The sequence below is a fragment of the Sciurus carolinensis genome, chromosome X, assembly GCF_902686445.1.
Source record: "Sciurus carolinensis chromosome X, mSciCar1.2, whole genome shotgun sequence".
Lineage (NCBI taxonomy): Eukaryota > Metazoa > Chordata > Mammalia > Rodentia > Sciuridae > Sciurus > Sciurus carolinensis.
The window spans coordinates 17919956-17944986 of NC_062232.1; the positions used below are offsets into that span (position 1 = coordinate 17919956).

General features: G+C 39.1%; 1 protein-coding gene across 1 annotated transcript in view; it reads left to right on the plus strand.

Annotated features, from left to right (window-relative positions):
- The window catches only part of Smpx (small muscle protein X-linked), a 51831-nt gene extending 46214 nt beyond the window's left edge, over window positions 1-5617 (plus strand). Inside the window, exon 5 of the mRNA XM_047536447.1 lies at window positions 5547-5617. The gene's annotated coding sequence lies outside the window, so the exon portion shown is untranslated. The remainder of the gene's footprint in view (window positions 1-5546) is intronic.
- The last annotated feature ends 19414 nt before the right edge of the window (window positions 5618-25031 follow it).

Genomic DNA, 25031 nt, shown 5'->3' on the forward strand with positions numbered 1-25031 from the left:
CATTGTAGGAGGATCTGGGTATTTCTGATGTAACTGCCATTGTCTCTAGGATTCAAATGCTAAGGCATACACGACATAGAAGACTGTTCCTGTATTTGAGAAGTCAGAAGCTCTTGGTAAGGATAGCCATCTCTTCAACTTATCACTTCATCTACCTTTAGATGTTGTTGACCTCTGTTTTGCTCAGGAAATATTGAGTCAGTATTTCCATAATGAAGTCAGTGGCCCCTTTGAAAACAGGGAGGAAAATGTTCTGATAAATGGAGACAAATTTCCACAAACACTCTAGCCACCAGTGGTAACTGGTCTTAGACAATGTCCCTTTCTTCATCAAGATCTCACCACGCCAATTAAGTTTTGTGTCTCAGCTTCCTGTGGCTCCTAACTGTGATAATATAACACATTATCAATAGAATAAAATTTAAAAGCTCCTTTTGAATTTCTTTTAATGGATATGCAATTTGCCTTTTCCTTAATGTCACTCAAATTCTCCATGTCCTGGCACACAGTGCTACTTTACTCTGGATTTCAGGTATAGAATTTTACCAGAACAAATGTCCTGTTCTTCATGCCTCCTTCATCTTCCCTGTTTTTAAATAGTCATTGGTAGAAACAATTCAATTATCACTGTTGCCACCAAAGGCTTCATGATATGCCAGAGTCAATTTTGGTGGATATTTCATAGTTTTGGAAAATTTTTTCTAATATTTTGCTTAGAAATTTGTTTCATTCATTTTATGAGTGGCTGTTTGGGATAAAAGAAAGAGTTCTGGGTTTGGAGTTAAGTGCAACTCCAAGCTGTACATGTCCCATCTCTCCGATCGTGGGTGTGTGATGTTCCCTGTGTACCTTAGTTGTAGCTTGCAACACCTTCCTCATGGTGCAGTTGTGATGATCACATAGGACAATGTGTGTGAACGTGCTTTGTAACCTCTAGAGGGCTCCACAAATGCTAGGTTTTTGTCTTATTTCTGATGCCCTCTGTTGAACTTCAAAGTTTTGCTGATTTTCTCTGGGCGTGTGGTGGGCCACTGCAAATGAAAAGAGAGTGTGAAGCACTGCCTGTCACCCAACTACTTTTGAGTGTCACCGTGTTTATGGCTCTGTGATTTAGCACCCACATAGGAGGAAGTAATTGTTGCACTGCCCCCGAGTGTCTGGTTAAAAGACCAAATGCAGACAAGTGTTGAGTAGACTCCATTTCCCACATGATATATGTAGGGCCACAGTGACTATGAGTAACACAGCTATAAATGGGTCATGACAAGGCATAAACATCACATGCTCCTCAGGCTGGACTTAGTGTGACACAAGGGGGAAATTTAGCCTATCATTCCAGCACTGGCCAAAGTGTCCCTTGCCCAGAAGTAAACTAGAGGTTGGGCTTCCATTTTAAAAAAATCTGGGTGCAAAAGATTTGGGGTAGTTGGTGAGTGACTTTTCAGCAGGGTACTTTACTTTCCCCATCCTTCTACAAATGCCCACTACAGAAGGACGGGGCATAGGAGAATAACTGACAGTTGTTGTCTAGGCAGCAAAGCAGTGTGACCCTGGAGACTGCCCAACACACTTGCATTCCAACGCCCCAACAAACAAGTGTGCTTTACAGCATGGGCAATTTTAGCTCTGGATCCCTTCCCATTGATTCCCATTTCTAAATTTGAACCCTGATGCAGAGTAGGGAGTTCAGGTCTCGGGATTCCTGAATTTCTGTATTCTAGTATCTTCCAGGCATTCCAAGCCCATGCCAACTCCCATGAGGTCAGGGTTGGAGATTCTGGTCCCCTGTGGCTTTGTACTCCAGGTAGAACTATATCAGACCTCATCCATCAGCAGAGTCCTATGTTCAGGATGGGACCTCTCAAATTCTACTGATACCCAGGAGAGGAAAAGGGATCTGGGGACACAGTGTGATTTGCAGGACAACTGCAACGTTTTCTCTCTTTGATCTTCTGCCTCCTGCCTGGCTCCTTCTACAAGGAAGAATCATGTTCACTTTATAGATCAAGTGAGGTATAACTGTGTAAATCCATGGTGGAGTGTCCAGAACATAGTAGGTGTTGAAAACTGGTGCCGTCACCATCAGCAATTTTTCCAGCCTTACAAGAAGCACAGAACAGCACTGGCCCAGAGTTCCCATTTTTAATCAGAGTTTTACAGGTGTCCTTGGCCCTTGGGCACTGTGGGTGAAGGGGAAGAGCCCATATCCCCTGCAGCTAATGTTGCATAAATTATATTTCTCAGTATAGCCACAATTTTACCTACCTTAGTTCAGAGTACATATTGAATCTGTCATATAAATGGCACCAATCTCTGGGTTGCAGATAGTGCTTCATGGTCTGAATATTTCTTGGAGAGAAATCACACCTCACAGAACATGCTTTAGTGACAATTTGCTATGGATCATCACCCCTTTTATGCTGGTCAGAGAAGCCCAAGGAATGTCTCGGCTTCAGGGGCAGCTTGTCATGGGCCTCTCACTTAGCCAGAGAGACTGGGCCATATGTCACCCAGCACAGTAACCACAGCAGTAAAGTGAATAGAGCATACCCTGGCCATGTTGGGACTGTGGCTAGGGTCTAGAGCAAAACTGACATCGAAGTGGGGACCCAGAACATTAAATCAGCACTTCTGGTTTACTGCCATCTACAACTTCTTGTTCATTCCTGCTGCATCACATTAAAGAATATGGGTTTGGCTGTAACTACAATTTCAGTATTTTTACTGTTCTCATTTCTCCAGCGGCCCAACTCATCAGTTCCCCCAGTCTCTGCTATATGTCAGGTACCATGATAGGCAATGGGATGTAAAAATAAATAGGACATGTTCATACCCTTCAGAAGGTCACAGCCTAGTGGCAGGAGAGCTATACCAGAAACCATAGGAGTGAGATGATCCATATAAGTAAAGATTACAATTCAGTATGTTACCTGGAGAGCCAAGAGGAGGCAGAATTTCACTCAAAAGTTCTAAGTAAAGAGAGGGAGACCTGATGGCTCTTGTTGTGTTACAGAAGCAGTAAGTATGTGGTTCAGTGAACTCTGAGTACAGGTGAATGAGAGAAAATGGTCAGAGATGGGGCTGGCATGGTGTACCAGGATGCGGCTCTGAAATTTCTGGTCAATGATACACATCTTACCTGGAAACTCTGGACTGTGGAGATGATGGTATTTTACTTCCTCTTGGTGACTAGCATACATCAAAAATTGATAATTAAAAAAGGAAACAACCTAAATATCTACCAACAGATGAAAATGTGATGTTAATATACAATGGAATACTATTCAGCTTTTGAAAAGAATTAAATTCTGCACTGTGTGACAACACGGATGAACTGGAAGACATTAGTCAAAGTCACAAAAGGAGAAACACTGTATGATTCCACTTATATGAGATAGCTAAAATAGTCAAACTCATAGAATCAAAGGGTGGAATGGTGGTTGCAGGGGCAGAAGGGAAGAGGAAATAGGAAGTTAAAAATTCAATAGGTATAAAGTTGCAATCAAACAAGATGAATAAACTCTAGATATCTGCTGTATGACACTGTACCTAAAGTCAATGATACTTTATTTTACACTTAAAAATCTGTTAGGAGTATGATCTCATGTTGTGTTCTTACCACAATAAAATAAAATATAAGCAAATGAAATGCTAGAGAAATACAAGGGACTATGCTGACTGCTGTTGACAGCATTTTTGGTTTTGCAACTATTAATATCCCTCTACCTTTCCTTCTGGTTCCCAGACCATCCAAACCTCCTCTGTTAATGAAGTGAAAAGAACCTCAGATTCAGGACAAATTCCGGTTTTTCCATTTGCCAGCTATGACACTTTGAGGTAGTCACTTAGCTTTTGGAACCTTTATGTATTTCATCTTAACAATGAATACAACACATCCTGCATCACAGCAATGCTACAAATGTTCAATGACCCAAGAGGCTTTGTGATCTATAAAGATATATACAGGAAAGCAAAGCTTTCTAAAAGATCTCCGCAGTAGACTTCTCCTCAGGACTCATTGGTCAGACCTGGGACCCATGGCTCCCACTAGCTGTAAGAGAGACTAAGAAATAAAGTATTTGTCTCACCAGCCTTTGAAGTAGAGAAAACTGGGGTTTGTGGAGAGTACCAAGCCATAGTTTCTACCTCAGCAGGGGGAGGACCCTTGTTGGTGGAGTTTTTATTCCTTCCAGCTATTGGTAATGAAAACATTTGAGTATTCTACTTAGGAAAGATTTAACCCATTCATATAAGTAAAACACACAAAGAAAGCCACCAAAGATTAACAGAACATTGATATATCACTAATGTTCAAAAACCCCTGCATTACAAGAACTTTGCAAAGAAATGGTACATGTCAATTAGCTATTGCTGCTTAACAAACTACCCCAAATCCAATGCTCAAAAAATCAGTTTTTTAAAAAATTCTAGCTAATTTGTTTTGGGCTCAGCGAATCTTGACCAGAATTATTTATGAGTCCTCAGGTCAGCTGGGGGCTCTCTACTAGATGGGGTCTGTACAACTGGGGTGTCTCTGATCCATTTGTTTCTCACCCTTCTCTTGGCATCAGAGGCTAGCCTGGGCATACCCTTGTTATAGCAATGACAGAGGTACAAGAGAACAAGCAAAAGCATGTGAAATTTCTTGACATGTAGGCCTAGAATGGCACGTCATCACTTCTGCTTCATTTTGTTGACCAAAGCCAGATGCAAGCATGAGAAATTATATCCCACCCACAATGGTAAGAAAATATAGTTACATGGGTAGCAGGAATGGATAGAGAGGGGGTGACAGAATGGAGCCATGAATGCAAATTTATCTCAGGCACCAAAGGTCTTGGAATTTATGGCCATAAGATTAGTGTTACACTCTAAATTTTCACAAGGAAGCCATTCTAATTTAGTTTGCAATTATTTAAATCACTGGAGCTGAAGTTGATGGTCACACCTTCTACCCATAGTTCGTTTTACATTCGTGGAATTGAGATCAAGTTTCCAAGTGAAAATGGGGTCTTCTGTCCCATATGGCTTGTACCAATCAGATTGATTTATAACCTGTCCCTAAAAATATCTTATGGAAACTCATGACAAATGTAGAGGACATTGTGTAAAGTTAACTAAGCCAGAAACAGACAAATACTGTATGATCTCACTTATGTGTGAAATCTGAAGAAGTTGAACTCCCAGAAGTAGAGAGTAGAATGGTAGTTACTGGGGACTGGGTAAATGGGGAGATGCTGATTAGAGGGTACAAAGTTTCAGATATAGGAGAAGTAGATTCTAGAGATCTAGTGTATAGTATGATGACAATAATAATGGTAATAATAATGTTTTATATACTTGAAAATTGTTGGGAGTATATCTTAAATGTTCTCATAAGAAGGTAGTATGTAAAGTGATAGATATGCTAATTATCTTGGTTTATTTCATGTGCATGCATATATCAAAGCACCATGTTGTATACCATAAATATATAGTTTTTATTTGTTAGCCATGCCTTAAAATAAACCTGGAGAGAGAAAACTAGTGTTTTTTTTCTTTTGCAGGCATGATGTGAAGAATTAAAGACGAAGAGAGTGGATTCAAATGAATATAGCTCAATAAAATTTTTTCTATATTTGTATGAAGATTATGAACCTCCTGAATGCCTGAGACTCTAGCAGAAATGGCCTGTTTGTACATTTATATCTCTTCCTTCTAGTTGGCTGCATTTCACTTTAATTTATCTTCATTTATGGCAACTTGCAGAGTAAATCAGCCCATAAATTCACCACCTGAAGGGTGCGGTTTTAAGGAGGAATATGATTTTATGGAGCAGGATATGGCAATGTGTGTAACAGTGATTTTGATAGAAAGGTCTCTAAGCTACTTCCCACAGTCTCTTGGTCAATATTTGGAATGCATTTTAGTTCTTCACCTTTTAAATTATGTCAATAAACTTTTTATGAGTTCAAATAAATATTGGAGTAAATGTAAAATTTGAATCTAGACCAAATTAATTTTCATATCTTCAGACAGCCATATATTCGCTAACATGAAGAGAAATAAGATGTAAGAGTGAGCCAAACCCTCTATTGCCTAAGTGGGGGCTTCTTGTTCTGAATTATTAGGTACTATGAGTAACATTATGGCTGGGTGATCATTGCACATGAAATTAAATATTTCCTGAGGGAATAGGTATCACTGACATTCCTCCTCCAAAGATGACATTTGTGAAAAATGCATTTTACTTCCATAGATGCTCAGAAACTCCCCTCACCCAAATGGAATAGAGTTCATTGTAAGGCACTATAAAGTTGAGAGATCAGAACAAAAGAAAGGGGCAGATCATATGTTAGCTGTGCAAAGGAACATGAAACATGTCTCCTGCAGCTAAGATGAGGAGTCTCTGTGTAAATTTAATCAATGTCAACACTATCACAAACTACAAAGAATCATGCAAGCAACATCACAACACGAAGACATGAGGGACTGGACTATCAAAGGCTATGCTGTTTGAAACACAAAGTATGTCACCTACCTGGTATGCACAGACCTCAACCCCATTTCTGGGGCTAAATGACTTTTATCCTTGCCTCAGAGCCAGCCATTGTAAAAAAAATTCGATGTACTTCTAAAAAACCCAAGTGGGAGTGAATCTGCTTTTCTGTTTTATAGAGACTGGTCTCCAAAAGCAAGACTATCATTGCCCACACCTGTGATTGGCTGCAGATTTGTGATGCCTGATGGGTTTATGTTTTCCTGAAGGGTTGCTCATCAGGTTTTAGGTTCCAGGTGTCTTGCCAGGTTGTGGTTTATCCTGGTGATCTACATCTAATATATGCCTATAGGGTGGGGAGTATCAATCAGAACTGCCCACCTATCATCTGTCAGCAGAGCAGGTGAACAAGTTCTAAATAATATGGTGCTGGATTGCCTCTGGCTGTCTTACTCCTTCCTTTTAGGCATGGTTGGATAGGGTTACAAAATTTACCTCAGTCTTCACTTCATTTAAATATAAATCATCCAAACTCAGTTTCAAAATTAAGTTCTGGTTCAATGTTATAAAAACTTTCTTCATAATTTAATAAGTCTCCCAAGACACATTTGCAGCATAATACAGACCAAAACCATGAGACAAATTCAATGGATTTTTGAGTTTTAAATGTAATATGTATTTTATTTTGTTAAGGTTCAAATATGTGGCATTTAGGAAGTTCCATATTCTATCATTCATTGAAGAGTACCTATAGTATAATATAGGAAAAGTTAGAGCTTTGGCTTTCTATGAGGCTATAATATTTTAATATCACGCATTTCATGGTAAGTGGCATTTTAATAACCCATAAATCATGGGCTGGGGATGTGACTTTATGGCACAATGCTTTCCTAAAATGCATGAGGGCTTGGGTCTCATCCCCAGCACCACAAAACAGAAACAAGAATACCCATGCATCAGCCAGGTGGTACACCCATAGTCCCAGGTACTCAGGAGGCTGAGGCAGGAGGATACTTGAGCCCAGGAATTCAAGGCCAGCCTGGGCAAATACTGAGATCTTGCCTCAAAGGAAAAAAAAGCCCATACATCACACTGGGACAGACTTATCTTATGGGTTTGTAAGAAACCAGTTATTATGCAACTTTTCTATGGGGGAGAAATAAGTTCAAGTCGTTGAAGAGTCATCTGGAAAGGAAAAAACCCTAGAAACAACACCTATTTGAGTAAGTAAAGTATAAGCTACCATACCCAGTTTTTAGCATGCATGCTGTAAATGATGATTACCATTCTGCTGTGTACTGAAAGATACAACATCCACTCTGCCCACATCTGATAGATATATGTCAGACTCTATACTAAGTGCTGGGGGAACACAGAGCAAATTCATCCAGAACATCACCTTGCTTAAAATAACCTCCCATCACCCCTCTCATCCCTTCCCCAAATCTGGGATCCTCTTATATTGTACTTGAGACAGTGAAGAAAGAAGACCCTGCTGGGTTCATGACTACATGGGACAATTGGAGAGCTTCTCCCTTTGAATCAGAAGCTGTAGAGAACACACAAGGCTGTCCAGAATCATTTCAACCACCCATTTTGCATGATCTTTATATTTTAAGAGCACAGTCTGGATGGTAATTAGCTTTGTTTCCAACGTTGCTTACTGAGTAGCTGAATGACACAGTAGTATTCTAGAAGTTAGGCCCTGGGCATGGGGGATGATAATTACCCAAATGAATCCCTCATTTTTAACTAGAGCAGCGAGAGGATTTACAAAAAGCCTCCCATTGTGATTAGGTATATGTAAGGAACACAACTAATTTAAATGTGCCATCCTGTGAAATTCCCTCTCCTACATTCTTGGGCTAACCTAGAATTAGGGTTTCCCCTTTGGGAATGAGCACAGGGCTCATTTGGATTCAAGGACTACAGGTTGATCAATTAAAACTCGTTTCCCTTGAAGGCCTGTGGCATTATCCCATTGCTTTGCAATCTAGCTTGAAATAGATACTGCATTTAATTTGATAATTGATGCTCCCTTGGGAATTTAACCTGATGCTAAGCATGTGTATCAATGTGGCCTATTGATAGTTCTTTGCCTTATGTACCATTAATGAAATTTCTGTGCTGCTTTGAGGGAGAGGATATATTATAACATTCAGACACAATCATGCATTCATTCAACAAGCCACACATGAAGCATTCTCTGGGCTAGACAGCAATCCACCAGCATATTGCCAGGCTAAGAAAACCCTTAGAGCTCATGTATTGAGTTCATTTTCTCTCTAAGCAAATGACCAAACTTGTTTAGAACCTGCACTGAAGGCAAATCATACTGTCAAAAAAATATGCTGATTATAAAACAAGGAGATTCAGCCATAAAATACGATTACAGCCTTAACAACATCATCACCTAAAGGTGTTCTTCAGAGAAAGAAAAACAGCCTCAATTAAGCAATCATTTTCAGATTCTGGGAAGCTCTTGGCCTCATATCCTTCACCTCTATACTTGTTTATTAAAGGAGAAAAATCAATCCTTTAACATTTGACTTCTCCTGAGCAAAATAATTCAGAGACGCCACTGACTAGGAGAAACCACACTATCAGATAACAAGGCTCTTTTTTTATGACTAGCTCTTTTCCTGGTTCAGTGAGGATATATTAAGATGCAGATTCCAGAGGGAAGGAGGCTTTCCCCTTGGGCTTCAAATGAGCTCCAAAGCAAACGGCAAGTCTGTGCTCTGAAATCAAATTTGTAAAACTGACTTCGAGTTGGGAGGAGCAGTGCGGAGGGGAGGAACAGGCAGGTTTTGCCCCACTGTGTGGGCGGCTGATGGACTCTGGGCATGCAAAAGGATGGTCTTGACTTCTCTGAGAGCTATTGCTGCTCCTTAACATTGCTCAAAAACCTATGGTGCACTGGACAAGGCAGGGTCCCTGAGAAATTTCTTTTCACAGGCATTTTTGGAACATATCACCATGTGATTCACCCACCCACACAAGCCATGCTGCTTGATGGCTAATGGCAAGCTTTAGGCAAAAACAAAACAAAACAGGAAAGACTTTGTTCTTGATTTATGGTTTTGTTTTGCTTTATTTTATACCGTGTCTTCTGGCTTCAGCCACACACCAAGATTCTCGGGCTTAGACGATCCTCACCCTCCTCTCCCAGTCAGAGATGAGTTTTTCCATATATGGTGGGAGATAAGGAGTATCAGGAGAAGCCAAAGGAGACCTTTCAACTTCTAGAAGGCCAGCTGACCAACAAGGCCTGGGAATTTTTGCTTGGTGTTGGAATGTAGGCATTTGCTTAGTACTCAAATCATTTGGATTGATCCAAATTTATTATAATTTATTTAAAATGTCATGTTCCATTTTTTTAAATTTGTAGCTAAGGAAACAGGAAACAACATAGCTGTCTCTTGTGATAAAATAATAATAGCACATAGACCAAGATTTCTTAAACCTTGAACAAACAAAACACACAAAAAAATCAACCCTCCAGACATTTTTTTTTTTTTTGCCAAATCTCAAATTCATTGCTAGACATCATGGCTGTGATAACCATGGTCCAGGAGGGAGGGAGTAGGAGTTCCATTTGGAATCCAGGGAAACAACTCACCCACCCACACCCACACACTGGGTAGGATTTGTTTTCTTTCATTAATGCATAATAGTTATACATAATAGTTGGGTTCATTTTGACAAAATCATATATGCCTAGAATTTGATTTAATCCATTTCAATCCCCAGTGCCTTCCCTTCCCTTCCCTCTTCCCTCCTCCCTTCTCCTATTCTCCTTCTTCTACTGGGCTTCCTTTCACTCATTTATTTTTTTATTGGTGCTTTATATAGATAAAGGTGGAATTCACTGTGACATTTTGAAGGTGGGAATTAACCAAGAGACATGGACCTTACTAAGGGACCCACTAGACTCCAAACTCTGTCATCAGATCCTGGTCTACTGTAGAGATCCCAACCAAACTACTCCATATTTTGGCCCCACTTGGCTATTTCCCTAGACTTTTCCCAGCCTATTTTATTTATTAGCTTGGGATGGGAACCACCTCCTCTCTGTTGAGTAGCATAATTTTCTTATGGAGTGCTTCTACCACTGGCTTTACCCATATTTGCCACTCTGGAGTTATTGGTTCCATTTGTCCTTGGATACAAACAATAAAACCTAAACAATAAACCATGGGAATTGGTATGTTTTCCAATATGAGATCATTGAGAGCAGCACTGGCAATGGCCTGTCATCATATCCCCCAGACCTTTGGTTTAGAGGTCAAACAGAGGCAATGATCTTGAACAGTTGCACCATTAGGCAAGACCTACATTTGAAAGCTTTGTTGATTCAGACACTCAGTAATTAAGTTGTGGGTCAGTGAGCACATTATCTGCAATCAAACATGTCCCCCATCAGTGATTAGGCAAGCAAACATGTGACCTCATTGTCTCCACCAAAGGATGATTATATAACAGTCCCTTGTCCTTGGATATTATGGTTATTTGCCAACTTTTGATCTCAGTAAATAAGCTAAAAGCACTTGCTGTGTTTCTGAGAATAGAAGTTTTAGGATAACAGACTCATTCCTGATGCATTGTTGCTGATTACTCATGTACTGGAAACTACAGATACTCAAGCACAAAATGGGAGGGATGCAGGGAGGTGAGAGCCTCTAAGAATGATTGAGTGGTGGCCCTATATCGCGTGACTTTACCCAAAGAAAGACATGTCAAAGAACATGTGGTTTTTAAACTTCAGAGTTTTCTTGCTATACAAGAGATAGTAAAGATAATGGCATGGATAGAAGGATGAAGGTAAGAGGGAGGGAGGAAGGTAATGAGAAGAAAGAGTAAAGGCAAGAGGGAGAGTGGCTTACTCCTAGAGTCAACCTTTTGGTGGGTCAACAAAGATTCAGTGACTTGTTTTTTTATGTCTAGCAGAGCAGGGAAAACATATCTGCTTCATGCACAATTGAACACTCATCATCTATTTTCTACAGAAGGTTAAGGAGGATGCACAAGTGCTTCCAAGTACAGGTGGTGAAGCCAAGAGAGGACTAGAGGATAATCTGGTTTGGGGTGACCTGGGACATCTAAATGTCACATAGTCTTGATGCACATGTGACCTGGAACAGCCCTGGAATGACTCAGGCACTAACTCTTCCTTAATCCCTTACTCTTTACTCCAGTAAGATTAACACAGAGCAGCACCTAACAGCCCCATGGCCTGCTTTCAGATTCAGACAGACCAGCCCTGCACAGACTCATCTTGCTACTCAGACTGATCTGTATCTCAGTTCTAGCTTCCCCTTGAGAAAGAGCACCACTCACTTAAAAAGGCTGCATGTGTTTGCAAAACTTAACCTACAGTCAAATCAATAGGCCATGAGCCCTGGTGCAGCACAGGGCTGGTGCCATTGGAAGAAAGATCTCCACACAGTTTTGTCCCTTCACCACTTTCCTGGAATCTCCTGGAGTTTCTGTATGTTTGAGGGTTATATTTGGTATAGAGGCCTATCTTGTAGAAAAACAAATGACCAACAATGATTTTAAATTAATTTACATATCTAGTGAATGAAGTCATGATTCAAATTATTTGAACTTAATTTCAATATCTCTCATAATCCAGATTCCTCTGTCTAAACCAGAAATTATGATTTAGGGAAAAGTCCAGGGTAGTAAGCACCCCCTCCACTTCTGTCTTAGTTTGCTTTCTCTGGCTGCAGACTCTGGGATGAGGATTCAAATCAAGGTGAATTGTTTGGGAAGAAAAGGAAACCACCAGTAGGGGATTGAGGAGGTGAAATGAGGCAGAAAAAGCTGCTACTAACCCATTTAGTACAATGGGTAATGAACCTTAATCTTGCAGAAGAAGCTATGGAGTTCAAATAGAACACAGGCCTCAGAATTATCCCAGCTGAGGAGTGAGGGAGCTGAGGTATTCAGGTGTCAGCTTCAATTCTTCTTTAAGGACTACGTATCACACAGGGTAAGCAGAGTTCACCTTGTAGCTCAGGGAAAGCCCCAAAGCAACACAGTAGTTGGAAAGTGGGAAGCTGGGTTATGTGTGTTCAAAATGTAGTAGGTTGGAGGATATGGCTGTGGGACAGGGTCCATTATGGCTTCTATGAATAAATGACAAAAACATTAGATCACAGAACATATTTTCTTTTTAAAAATTTTTTTTAGTTGTTGATGGACACAATACCTTTATTTTATTCACTTATTTTTATGTGGTGCTGAGGATCAAACCCAGTGCTTCACACATGCTAGGCAAGCGCTCTGCCACTGAGCTACAGCCCCAGCCACACAGAACATAATTTCTGCTGAAGATGCAACTAAATATACATCATTAATTCAGGAAGTGAATCAAAGTGAATCATTCCTGCTAAAAATTAGTGAGGGGCATATCACCTGCTAGAAAAGCAAGGCAAGAAAAATTTGTCATTTTTCCCCACAAGGGTGTACATTTAGAAGCAGTTTTGATGATAAAAACAATTTAAAAAATAGAAATCCTACAGAACATCCTGTGTCACCTAATCTCACATCTATTCCTCCTCTCTATATTTTCCAAATACCTTTTCATCATCATAATACATAGATAAAGCCAGGGAAGCATATATCTACCTATAGATATATAAATTTAGATATTGATATTACATGGTTAATATTGCTAGCTCTCCATGTACAATTAATGTACACCACTAATATCATTCTGAGGGTTTGTTTTCATTTTGAAGACAGATGTGTCACTAGAAACACAGTTGATAAGACTTAAATGCCTCTTTTCTACAAAAGCATCATGTTTTAGGCTATTAGGATTTTTTGAAAGCTGCAATAAAATATCCTTATGGTTAAATCCCATGGTCTGAAAGCATCCCAGACTGTCCTTCACTCTTATTTGTGTAAGTCATTGCAAAACTGTACATGACTTGGGGCTTAAGTATCAGTTCAATAGGAAAGCATCCTTGAACAAATTGATAAGAGTGAAAGAGAAAGAGGACTTGAACATAATGTGTAATCGATATACATGATTTGGTAGCCTGCTAGACTCTGCAGTGAAAATGGCAAATGAGCTAATAGCATCAAGAAGGAATTAGGAAATGAAGCCATCAGCAATGGAAATGTGGTTGAATAGATCGTTATATGATGTCCTGGGAAGCCCTGAGGTCGAAGGGTTTCAAGAAAATCTTTTCAGTTGAGTGCTTTCTATGCCATAGTGAGTGGGGTGGGAGATAGAGGTGTGGAAAAAGTATAAGGCAATTTCACCGCTTTAAAATATAAAAATTTTTTGAAAGAATAAGAGAGATCTTAGTGTCACCTAGTTTGCATTTTCTTCTTGTTCTTCAGTCTAAAAATCCTGAATTTTAATTGCCTGTATGACCACTTCTTTTGCAGCTTGAGAGGGCCTTTGATAAAATTCTGGTGAACTTTATTAGGTAAAAGTAGCAATTATAATTCCTGGTAAATATTCTTGAGGGGAGAGGTCAGGTATGTTTTTCTTTCCCTTTTCCTCTTTGCTTCTAGCTGCTATGCAGATGGAATGACTGAATTGGGAGTGACAATCTTGCATCCTGAGTTGGAAACTGTGCTAATAGAAGTCTAGGTCCACAGAACTGGAATACTAGACCTAAACTGCCTATATTTCTGAGAGAGGTAAACAAAATGGCTTTCTTGTACTTTGGACTTTTTGTTACTCCTGGGTGAATCTTATTTCACTAACACAATTCTTCCTTGGAAATGAATAAAGGGGAGACCGTGTGCTCCACAAAAGGAACCTGCAAAGGCTTCCACAGTACTTTCTGGATCATCCTTCTAGTCATCATCAGTGAGAGTCTACTAAGACACTCTGATTTATCATAGTAAATGTCCTTTCCAAGGACCCAGAAAGTTACTGTGGCCCACTAATCAGGTGGGGTAGAAGACAGACAGAGATTGGCAGAAACTGTGAGACACAGAATTCATCTCCATGTTCTTTTCTCCATTCTGGATGTTACTGAAACATTCTCAGAAACTGACTGTGAAATATCAGATTACATTTTCCAAAGGTAGCTGCAGTGATACCTGGATCTTGATGTGTTCTGTGTGTAACCTTGTGACTCTCATTGGGTGGTACATTCTATTTCTTTACCCCTTTGAATCTGGGTGGGCTATGTGACCACTTTAATCAATAGACTAGGACAGAAGTGACCCCTTGCCAGTTCTAGGTATAATCCTTAACTCACCAGGAAGTTCCTGTTTCCTGAACCTTAGAAGGCAATTTCCTTGGGAGGAGAGCAAATTCCCTGAGACCACCATTCTTGGAGAAGTCCAAGTCATATGGAGAAATTCTAGAACATGAGATGTCACATGGAGAGCAACTAATTGGTTTGACAATGAGAACAGGTTTTCCCATATGGTAGACATGTTACCTAACTTGAAGGAGTTAAAGCTGCCTTTCCAAGTTTTAGATGGAAATATAATCCAAGCATGTGCTAGAAATAAAAGTACTTTAGAAATAAGATTGTATGACAAATACTTAATAAAAAATATTTGCTAGCTTTTCTAGGTATATTAGGCCTAACAAGATGCCTTAGAGAAAGACCAAGTAAAATTGATAGTTGTGTGGTAATGTCTTTTTGATATACTTTTGGAAATGGAGAAAATACTGATGCAAATTATTATTTATGTCAATTTATTTATCAAGTCATATAATTCTTTTTTAAATTTTTTATTTTTATAGACTGCGTTTGGATTCATTGTACACAAATGGGGTACAACTTTTTGTTTCTATGGTTGTACATGATGTAGATTCACACCATTCAAGTAATCATACATGTACATAGGATAATGACGTCTGTCTCATTCCACTATCTTTCATACACCAGCCCCCTCCCCTTTCTCATTACACTCTACATAATCCAAAGTGCCTCTGTTCTTCTCTTACCCCCACCCCCCACCACCATTATGTATCCTAATCTGCTTATCAGGGAAAACATTTGGCCTTTGGTGTTTTGGGATTGGCTTATTTCACTTAGCATGATATTCTCCAATTCCATCTATTTACCTGCAAATGCCATAATTTTATTCTTCTTTATGGTTGAATAACATTCCATTGTGTAGTAAAATGAAATTAAACCTCTTTCACCCTGCATGAAGCTCAACTCAAAATGAATCAAGGTCCTAGGAATTAAACAGAGAGACCCTGCACCAAATAGAAGAAAAGGTAGGCCCGAATCTTCATCATGTTGGCTTAGGACCAGACTTCTTTAACAAGACTCCTAAAGTGCAAGAAATGAAAGCAAGGATCAATAAATGGAATAGATTCAAACTAAAAAGCTTTTTCTCAGCAAAAGATACAATCAATAATGTGAAAAGAGAGCCTACAGCGTGGGAGAAAATCTTTTCCATACACACTTCAGACAAAGCACTCATCTCCAAAGTTTATAAAGAACTTACAAAACTTTACACCAAAAATAATAAGAGCCCAATCAATAAATGGGCTAAGGAACTGGGCAGACACTTTACAGAAGAAGATATACAGGCAATTAACAAATATATGAAAAAGTGTTCATCATCTCTGATAATTAGAGAAATGCAAATTAAAACCACCCTAAGATTTCATCTATCTCCAATTAGAACGACTATTATTAAGTCATATAATTCTAATTCTTTGCTTTCAACAAATTTGAAAAAATCTATGAGAGCTGATATGTCATTAAAAGTAATCTTTGTCAATAGATTACTATGTAACATTTAGCAAATACTTGGAGAGACTTCAACAAATCAAGTGATGTTGGTATAGCAAAACTTCTCCATTCCTATCTACTTTTCTATGTGAACAAGTTTTCTTGGTGCTTACATTTATACTGATGAAAAATAGGAATAAATATTGAATTCTTACTGAGCCCTGCCTCATTCTAGCAATAAATAAAATTCATCCATAGATACATGGTCTAATTTTAAAAAATCGAACCCATCCATATTATTAAGAAATGCAATTCCAACTAAATTTGCTTTCATATTGTTTAATGATTATTCATCAACTTTTACATTTATGCTGTTTTAGTCAATTGTACATAAATAATAACTGTATAAATCAATCCAGAAGAATATTTTAACCTTTATATATGAAATTAAAATTCTAAGTTGATATGATAATTTTCTGAAGTGATAAATATATTAATTACCTTGATTGTGATGATCATCTCACATTGTATGTGTATGTCAAAACATATTGTATGGCTTAAATACAATTTTTATTTGTCAAACATATAATTTTTGTCAATTATACCTCAATAAAGCTGAAAGAAAAGAAAAATCCCAAACATGGAAAAGTATAGTATATATATTCACAAATTTATTGCACTCAGCATAAAATTCTATGGGTCAAGATATGGAAATTCAAGTTCAACAAGATGTAAAGTTATTAATGTTAACTAGGAACTTGTTTATGTACTTTTTAAATGGATCAAGTCATGATCTGTTTTGTTGATTATCTAAAGAATATGATGGAGACAATGATAATGATGCAGAGGAAACTTAAAAGTGGATCTTTTAAAAAATATACCATTAGGCCACTTTAACTTTATTCAAATAATTGTCTTTTTCTTTCCTTTTTTTGGTAGTGCTGGAGATCCAGCCCAGGGCTTTGTGCATTCTAGGCAAGCACTCTACCACTGAGCTACATCCCTAACTCTAAAAGTGGGTCTTGTTTATGACCACTACATTGTGGATAGCACAAACATTTGAGGAAATGTTCTTCCAGAATTTGAAAACTTGTCTAACTCAGTTACTATGCAGTAACTTATATCAATGAAGAACAAATGATGTTCCATTATATATATATATATATATATATATATATATATATATATATATATATATTCACTTTTAAACTTTCATCTTGCTTGTTATTGCAAAATGAGATTAACAATCAATATCCATGTCAGACCCATACTTATTAGTTAGACATGAGCAACTTCTTGGTTGAATTGTGGAGTAAGTATTAATAGTCTGATTTTGTCAAATCATGGTTGAATAGCAGTCACTGGTTGGGGGAAAATCCACAAAAGCAATTTTGGAGATTCAATTAATTTTATGGAATTTATAATAAAGAACCTTCCATATTTATTAGTTGTAAATTGTGCACTATATATGGGTAAAATTTATAATGAATCACCGCCCCGCCCAGAGAGCTGGGTTGTTAAACATTTACCAGTATATCATTGCAGCTGGTCAAGGTGGGCCTGAAGGGAATGTGAACTCGGAATGGTCAAAGGAAGAAAGAAGACAGAAATGTCTCATCATTAGGAGCAGAAACAGGGAATACGGGCTCTCCACAGATTTTCTCCCTTGCAATGTCATGTACACATTTACACATTTGAAGTGATTTCCCTTTCTTTCCACTTCCTTTATCCCACAATTGTACACAGATTTTGCTGGTGGTTGAGATGGTAATTATGGCAGAATTAGCATCCTTCAGATTCTCTGGATGAAGGACCAGAAGAAGAAATTTATGATGTACTGGATTATTTTCTTTGGGAATGGGGTAGGTTGCATTATGTAAAGTGGTCGTGTGTGTGTGCATTGCATTTAAAAGTATAAGAAGCTGAGTTATCAGGAATATTGACCAGTGAAAGGAGTGTTCTGAAAACCTTGCATCCTTTACTATGTCTGAAGAATGGTTCACAGTGTAAGTATTGTGGGGAAGGTGTGTCCAGCCTCCACATAGGGAAACTAAAATATGTGCTTTTCTCTTCCCTTGAGGGATGGAGTGTATGTGTGTGCATGTGTGTGTGTGTGTGATGTAAACTGAGAAGAAATACATTCTTCTACTTGGGGTTTTGGATCTGGAAATAGAAATAGGGAACAGTTTAGAATTCTTGTTGCTTTAACTATGGGAGGTAGCATGCAGAGGTGCAGTTATGACTCAGAGATGACTTCTTTAAGAGACTCTTCCTATGATGTCATTTTAGCAGTAGATCCAACTGCTCAGCTTCCTTTACTTTCCTTCATTTTCAGAGCCAGTTCTGCAACCTTTCTGTTAATTCTGTGAGCTATTCAATAAATTGCAATAAATTGATTTTCTGCTTAAGGTAAGTAGAGTTGGTTTCTGTTGTTGGAGTTAATAAAATATGCCCAGAAGGAAGCCTCTTAAAAGATCATGCTGTGATTCTAAAATACAAGGGTTTACTAATGGCACCCCTGGCTGGAGCTAGAAATTTAATAGTGGGAAATTGAGAAGACCATAAAGGCTGGGGATGTGCCCAGCTGTTTACTATAACATCCTTGGTCAAGGAGCAAGATGAATTGTTCAAAAGTCCCTATTGTTCTTGTAGGTGTATTATAGGAGAAATTCACCTTGATGATGGCTAAATCTCTTTTCCGAATTTTTGCATTTTTGATTTCATTCATTTTCTTACAATAGTCATAGCTCCGTGTCATTCTTTTTACAACTTGGCTAGGCAAACACAATAAGTTCTGATCATCAGCATTTTCCTTTTCTCTGTTTGAGGATTTTGTAGAAAGGAACATCATCCAAGTAGTTGCCATAACTCCTCTTTGCCAAGTCTACAGCCAAGTTAAATATTCTGGGAATAAATCAACCATCCAAATTTGCCAGGTTCCTCACAACTTATGGTTTGTGTTCAACAAAGTCAATGTCACTGAAATTGTTTATCAATAGGGTACTAGTTCAAAACTGCTTCAGCAGTTACATTAATTGAAATAATTTTCTAATAGTACCTAAAAATTGACACAAACTTAGCATTTTATAATAAAAAAGGTTTATTATCTCTAGTTCTGTAGGTGAGAAGTCTGGTGGGCTCCCCAGCTTCCTCTGTTCTAGGACTCCCAAGGCAGAAATCAAGGTGTTGGCTAGCCTGAGCTCTTTCTTGTAGGTTCTGGGGAAAGAATCCCCTTACAAGCTTTCAGGTTGTTGGTAGAACCCAGTTCCTTGTAGTTGTAGGACTATAATCCCTGCCAGCTATCATCCAGGAACCTATCTTGGCTCCTTGAGGTTGCCTGCACAACTCATCACTTGCCTCCACCATCTTCCTTCCACAATGGCACACAGAATCACTCTCAAGCTTCAAGTCTCTCTGCTCCCCTTTTGCCACAACTCTTCTGCCTTTAGCCAGAGAGGGTTGTCTGCTTTTAAGGATTCATGTAATTAGATTGGACCCCCTCCCTATCCAGGTTTATCTCCCTATTTGGGGGGAATACTGGGGATTGAATCCCAAAGCACTTTACTACTGAGCTACACTACAGCCACCCCCCACTTTTTCTTATGGGGATTGAACCCAGGGCCTTGTGCATGCAATGCAAGCACTCTACCAACTGAGCTATATCCCCAGTCCAGCTATATCCCCAGCCCTCCGGCCCTTTTTTTGAGACTGGGTCTCTCTAAGTTGCTTAGGACCTTGCTAAGTTGCTGGCTTTGAACTTGTGATCTTCCTACCTCAGCCTCCCAAGCCATTGGTATTACAGGCATGCACCACTGTACCTTGTTAATCTCCCTATTTTAAGATTCAGAGACTTAACTACACCTTTTTTCATGTAATGTTACATATATACAAGTTCCAAGGATTAGGGCATGGACATATAAAGGGGGTCATTCTGCTTGACACAGCAATTCCCTCCCTGTTAGGATCTCCAAGGTCTCCATATACAAGGTTTCCTACCACTTTCATCAAACTCTGGTTATTTGGGTTCTTTGGGTATCTAGAGGACTCTGTTCATTCTATTTATTTATTTATTTATTTTTGATACCAGGGATTGAACCCAGGGGTGCTTACCCACTGAGCCACATTCCCAGTCCTTTTTTGTATTTTATTTTGAGACAGGACCTCAATAAGTTGCTGAGGTTAGTTTTGAACTTGCAATCCTCCTGCCTCAACCTCCTGAGCCACTGGGATTACAGATGTATGCCACTGCACCTGGCACAACAATATATCCTGTTCCTTTTAATGCACTGAATCATAGGAAATGATAGGATGCTATGGACCAAATGTTTGTGTTCCCCCAAAGTTTATGTGTTGAAGTCCTAGCCTGCAATGCAATGATGTATGGAGGTGAGGCCTTTGTGAGGTAATTAGATTTAGATATGATTATAAAGGTATGGTTCCCATGATGAAATTAACATTTTAAGACAGGAAAGAGACCCAGAGTTTCCTCTCTCTGCCATGTAATGATACAGCAAGAAGAATGTTGTCTAAAATCCAGAAGGTCAGCCCTTGCCCAGAACTGAATAGGCTGCTACCTTCATCTCAGACTTCCCAGCCTCCAGACCATGAAAAGTAAATGTCTGTGGTTCAAGCCACCCACTCTATGGTATTTTTCATAACAGCCTAAGCTAAGACATATGGACAACATTTTGTGTGCCACATTGTGAAACTAGAATATATAAGTTTTTCCTGCTTTGCTAAAATATTGAGTATCTCTAATGAAGTTAATGAAAGAGTGAAATATCTTTGCTTTCTAAGCTTTAGCCTCTGCCTGTGACCAGGAGCACAGTATCAGCAGTGAAGGTGGCTACAGTTAAGACTTCCATTGCCATGTGCAGACATTTGGATGTCTTCTACCACAGTACCTAGGGGAGCACTTTGCACTTTGGAGCCTCTTCCCATTAGCTCTGAAGGGTTCAGGCTTTAAGAAACACAAAAGCTGCCCCCCTACTCTTGGCAGAGCAAACCAGTGCAAGGGAAAGTGGTTAAGGTTGTGCTTCTCCAACACTGTACTTTGAAACCACCTGGATGCTTTCAAAAAGTACCCATACCGTGCCCCACACCCAGAAATTCTGCTTCAAATTCTAGAGTAGGGCCTGAGTATCAATTATTTAAAACAAACCAAAACCTTCCCAGTTGCTTTTAATGGTAGTCAGGCCAGGCTTAGGATCTGAGACAAGGAGCTTAGCTTGTCCCTGGGTGCCCCTGTTTAGTAGATATGTAAATTCCAGTTGTCATGAACTATGACATTACCAGTGTTGCAAGAATAATCGGGAAGGAATAATCATTAAAGCCTGACTTTTAGGCAAGGGGTGAAAACCATCTCAATGCTTCTGTTGCTTTGTATGCAACTCCTTTTTGCTTCTCTGAACACAGGCATGAACCAGGGCTAGGAACTCTAATGATGGTCCTCCTTAGAGGGCCTAGACATGATTGAGATAAGGAGACAGGTGGCATACACTTATCATTAGAGTATGTAGTGTCCCTGAAAAGCTCATGTGGGAGACAATGCAAGAAAGTTTAGAGGTGAAATGACTGAGCTTTGAGAGCCTTAAGTTAATCAATGCATTAGTCCACTTGAATGGACTAACTTGGGTGATAACTGTAGGCAGGTAGGATGTGATTGGATGAGGTAGGTCACTGGGGGTATATATTTTGCTTCTGGTAAGTGTAGTGTTCTCTCTGTCTCTCTCTTTCCCTCCTTCCTGACTGACATGTCCTCAGCTACTTTCCTCTGCTCTGATGTTCTGCTTCACCTTGGGTCCAGAGCAATGGAGTCAGCCATCTATGGACTGAGACCTCTGAAACCGTGAGCACCAAATAAACTTCCTCCTCTAAAATTGTTCTTGTCAGGTCTTTTTGTCACAGTGATGAGGAAACTGGCTAAAACATGTCTTATTCAGGATGCAGATGGCATTCCTGTGCCATCAGCTAGGAACTGACCAACCACTTAACAAGTTAGGTTGACATAATGGAAGATTCATTGACCATTGCCTCTGATACTGCCTACTATGGAGAGTTTAATTATAACTTTTAAGGACTCATCTGGGTCACAAATGAGAGAAGCCGTACTTTCACTAGCTAAACAAGAAGTTAGTCTCAAGAAGGATAATAATAGCTTTTGTTTTGAGCACTAATTGCCATAACAACTTACTACAAAATTAGAGGTTTAAAACCACACAATGAATTGCCTTACAATTTTGTAGGTCAGGAGTTTGGCATGGGCCATACCAGACTAAAACCAAGGTGTTGGCCGGGCTGGGTTTCTTTTGGAAGCTCTAAGGAAGAATCTGCTTCTAAGCTTATTGAGGTTGCAGGCAGAATTCAGTTCCTGGTGGAGCTTAATTTCCCTGCTGGCTGTCAGTTGAGGGCAGTTTCCAGTATTCCTGGGCTCATGGCCCCCTTCTTCCATCTTCAAAGTCAGCAACAGTGAGTCTTTGACTCTCTCCTGCCCTTTTCCTGTCATTGAATCAATATGATCACTTCTGCCTCTCTCTTCCACTTTTAAGGATCCATTTGGTTATATTCAGTCCAGTTGGGTATACTATCCAAGATGATATTCTTATTTTAGGGTCTAAGACCTTAATTCTATCTGCAAAGTGTCTTTTGCCATGTAAGGCAACACTTTCACAGGTTCCAGGAATTAGGATATGGATATTTTGGGGCAACTCTTCTGCCTGCCACAGACTTTATCAGGGTTTCCTCCTACCCTTATGACTAGGTATATTCATTCCTGTAGCCTAGTTGCTCTTTCTTTAATTCATTTTCATGTTGCCTTTCCTTAGGGCTCAGTCCTGGCCTCTTTTCTAACATTTCCCCCAGGTGATGTCTTCCATTCTCTTGACTTTAAATAGCATCTATCTGCAACATCTCAACATTCCTGTGTCCTAGAATATTTTTATTCAATGGCCTACTTGATATTGTCATTTAGATGTTTCATGTGCATCTCAAATTACAGAATTCTTGGTTTCCTTTCTTTACCTCCAACCTATTCCACATTTCCCTTCCCCTCTTACCCACTCAGTTATGCCAACACCTGGGATTCATTTTATTTGCTTCCCTTTCAGACACTGAAATTTTGCCACATCCTGCTATATACCAGATTCTTTTGTCACTTCTCTTTACTCCATAGTCACAGTAGCTAAGCTGAGCCCAGATGCTATGAGTTCTCCATTAAATCCACTTCTCCTCACAGCAGTGGAATAGATTTTTTGCAAACTTAATTGGAAGTAGCAATTCCAAACTGTTAAATTATTTCTGGATGGTAGAGATGTGGGTGGTTATTTTCTTTTTGATACTTTTTTATACTTTAAACATTTCCATAGAAACCTCAAAACAAAATGTTCCATAAAAAACAAAAACAAAAACAAAATGTTACCTTCTCAGAAGGTCCCCCTTTCTCTGTCCCTACATTGTTGTCTCTAATAGCATCCTGTTATTTTCCTCTCTCTGTCTTTATAACACATTATAGTAGCATACATTTTATTTGTTGGCTTGTTTATTTGCTCTCCCTTACTAGCTATAAGGTCATAAAGGCAGCTCCATATTTATTGTGTTAATCACTACGTACCCAGCATCCAGAACTATGCTTGCTACACAGTAAAGGTTGAGTTTACCCAGGTACTCCTCACCAACTGAACCGTCATTATTCAACTACTTACAACCTGCAAAATTTTTTATTCCAGACTAATTATCTGAAACAAAGCCTGCTATTACAAATTAGCAAGCAATTGCCAGAAAACCTGCTTAAGTTGCTTGTGAGTCCAAGTAAGAGAATACAGACTGTGTTGCAGCCCTATCTCAGCTGCTGCCTGATTAGGGATACGTGTTGTTTAAAAGTGCACCATTGCCATCCACATAAGCACTCCCAATTACACTTAGTAATTGTCTTCTCAGAAATGTCTTCTCAGAAAGAACCATTCAGCTTCATGTTCAACATCATTCAGAGGAAAGGGGAAAAGAGGACCTATGAATATTCTATGCTGAATCTTTAAAAGAAATTGTAGCTCATGCCCACAAAGACATTGCTATAACAAGTGAATATGATCATGGTATTAAAGGAAGAGCTACATTCTAGAAATGCAATGACAAGCCCTACTTAGGCTAGCAGGAGCTATAACCTTAAGCAAAGACAATATGAGCAGCTCTCCATATTGAGAACTTTTATTCTCCTCATACTACAGTTTTAGGCAACGATTCAGAGTCATACCCATTTCTGGAGTTTCACATGCAAATTAGAGAAAGCTGTCTTCCAGTTCCTTGCTTTTGGACTTGGAGGACATGAGGCCATCTACCCTTCCATTCACTTTACTCGCCCTCAACTGTGACTAATGCTTCCATGTACTGGACACCAGACTCTTTGGGGGCTTCTCATCCATTAGTTGATAACCATTATTTGAAAACTGTCATTGTATTTAATTTCATTTTCATTTCCAAGTGTAATTTCCATTTGTTATTCATAGTAACTGGAACATATTACTTCTTTTATGGATGTTTTTGTAATACTTACTGAATGTAGAAGAGAGATGAAATTCATGTACTCTATAGCAGTCCTTATCTCAGTGTCCTGGACCAGCAGGATCTGCATCACTAGGGACTGTATTAGAAATGCCAATCCTTGGTCCCCACTCCCGACCTACTGAATTGGAAACTCTGGGTCCCAGGATTCTGTACTTCAACAAATTCATCAGATGATTCTTATGTGTGAAAAAGTTTGAAATGCCTGGCTCCATTATATAACAGGTTACCACACACAAATAATTAGGTGATTGGTGTTTTAAATGCTTCACATTATGTAAAAGTCCTTGATGGATGGTTATATATGAATTTAAGAGTAT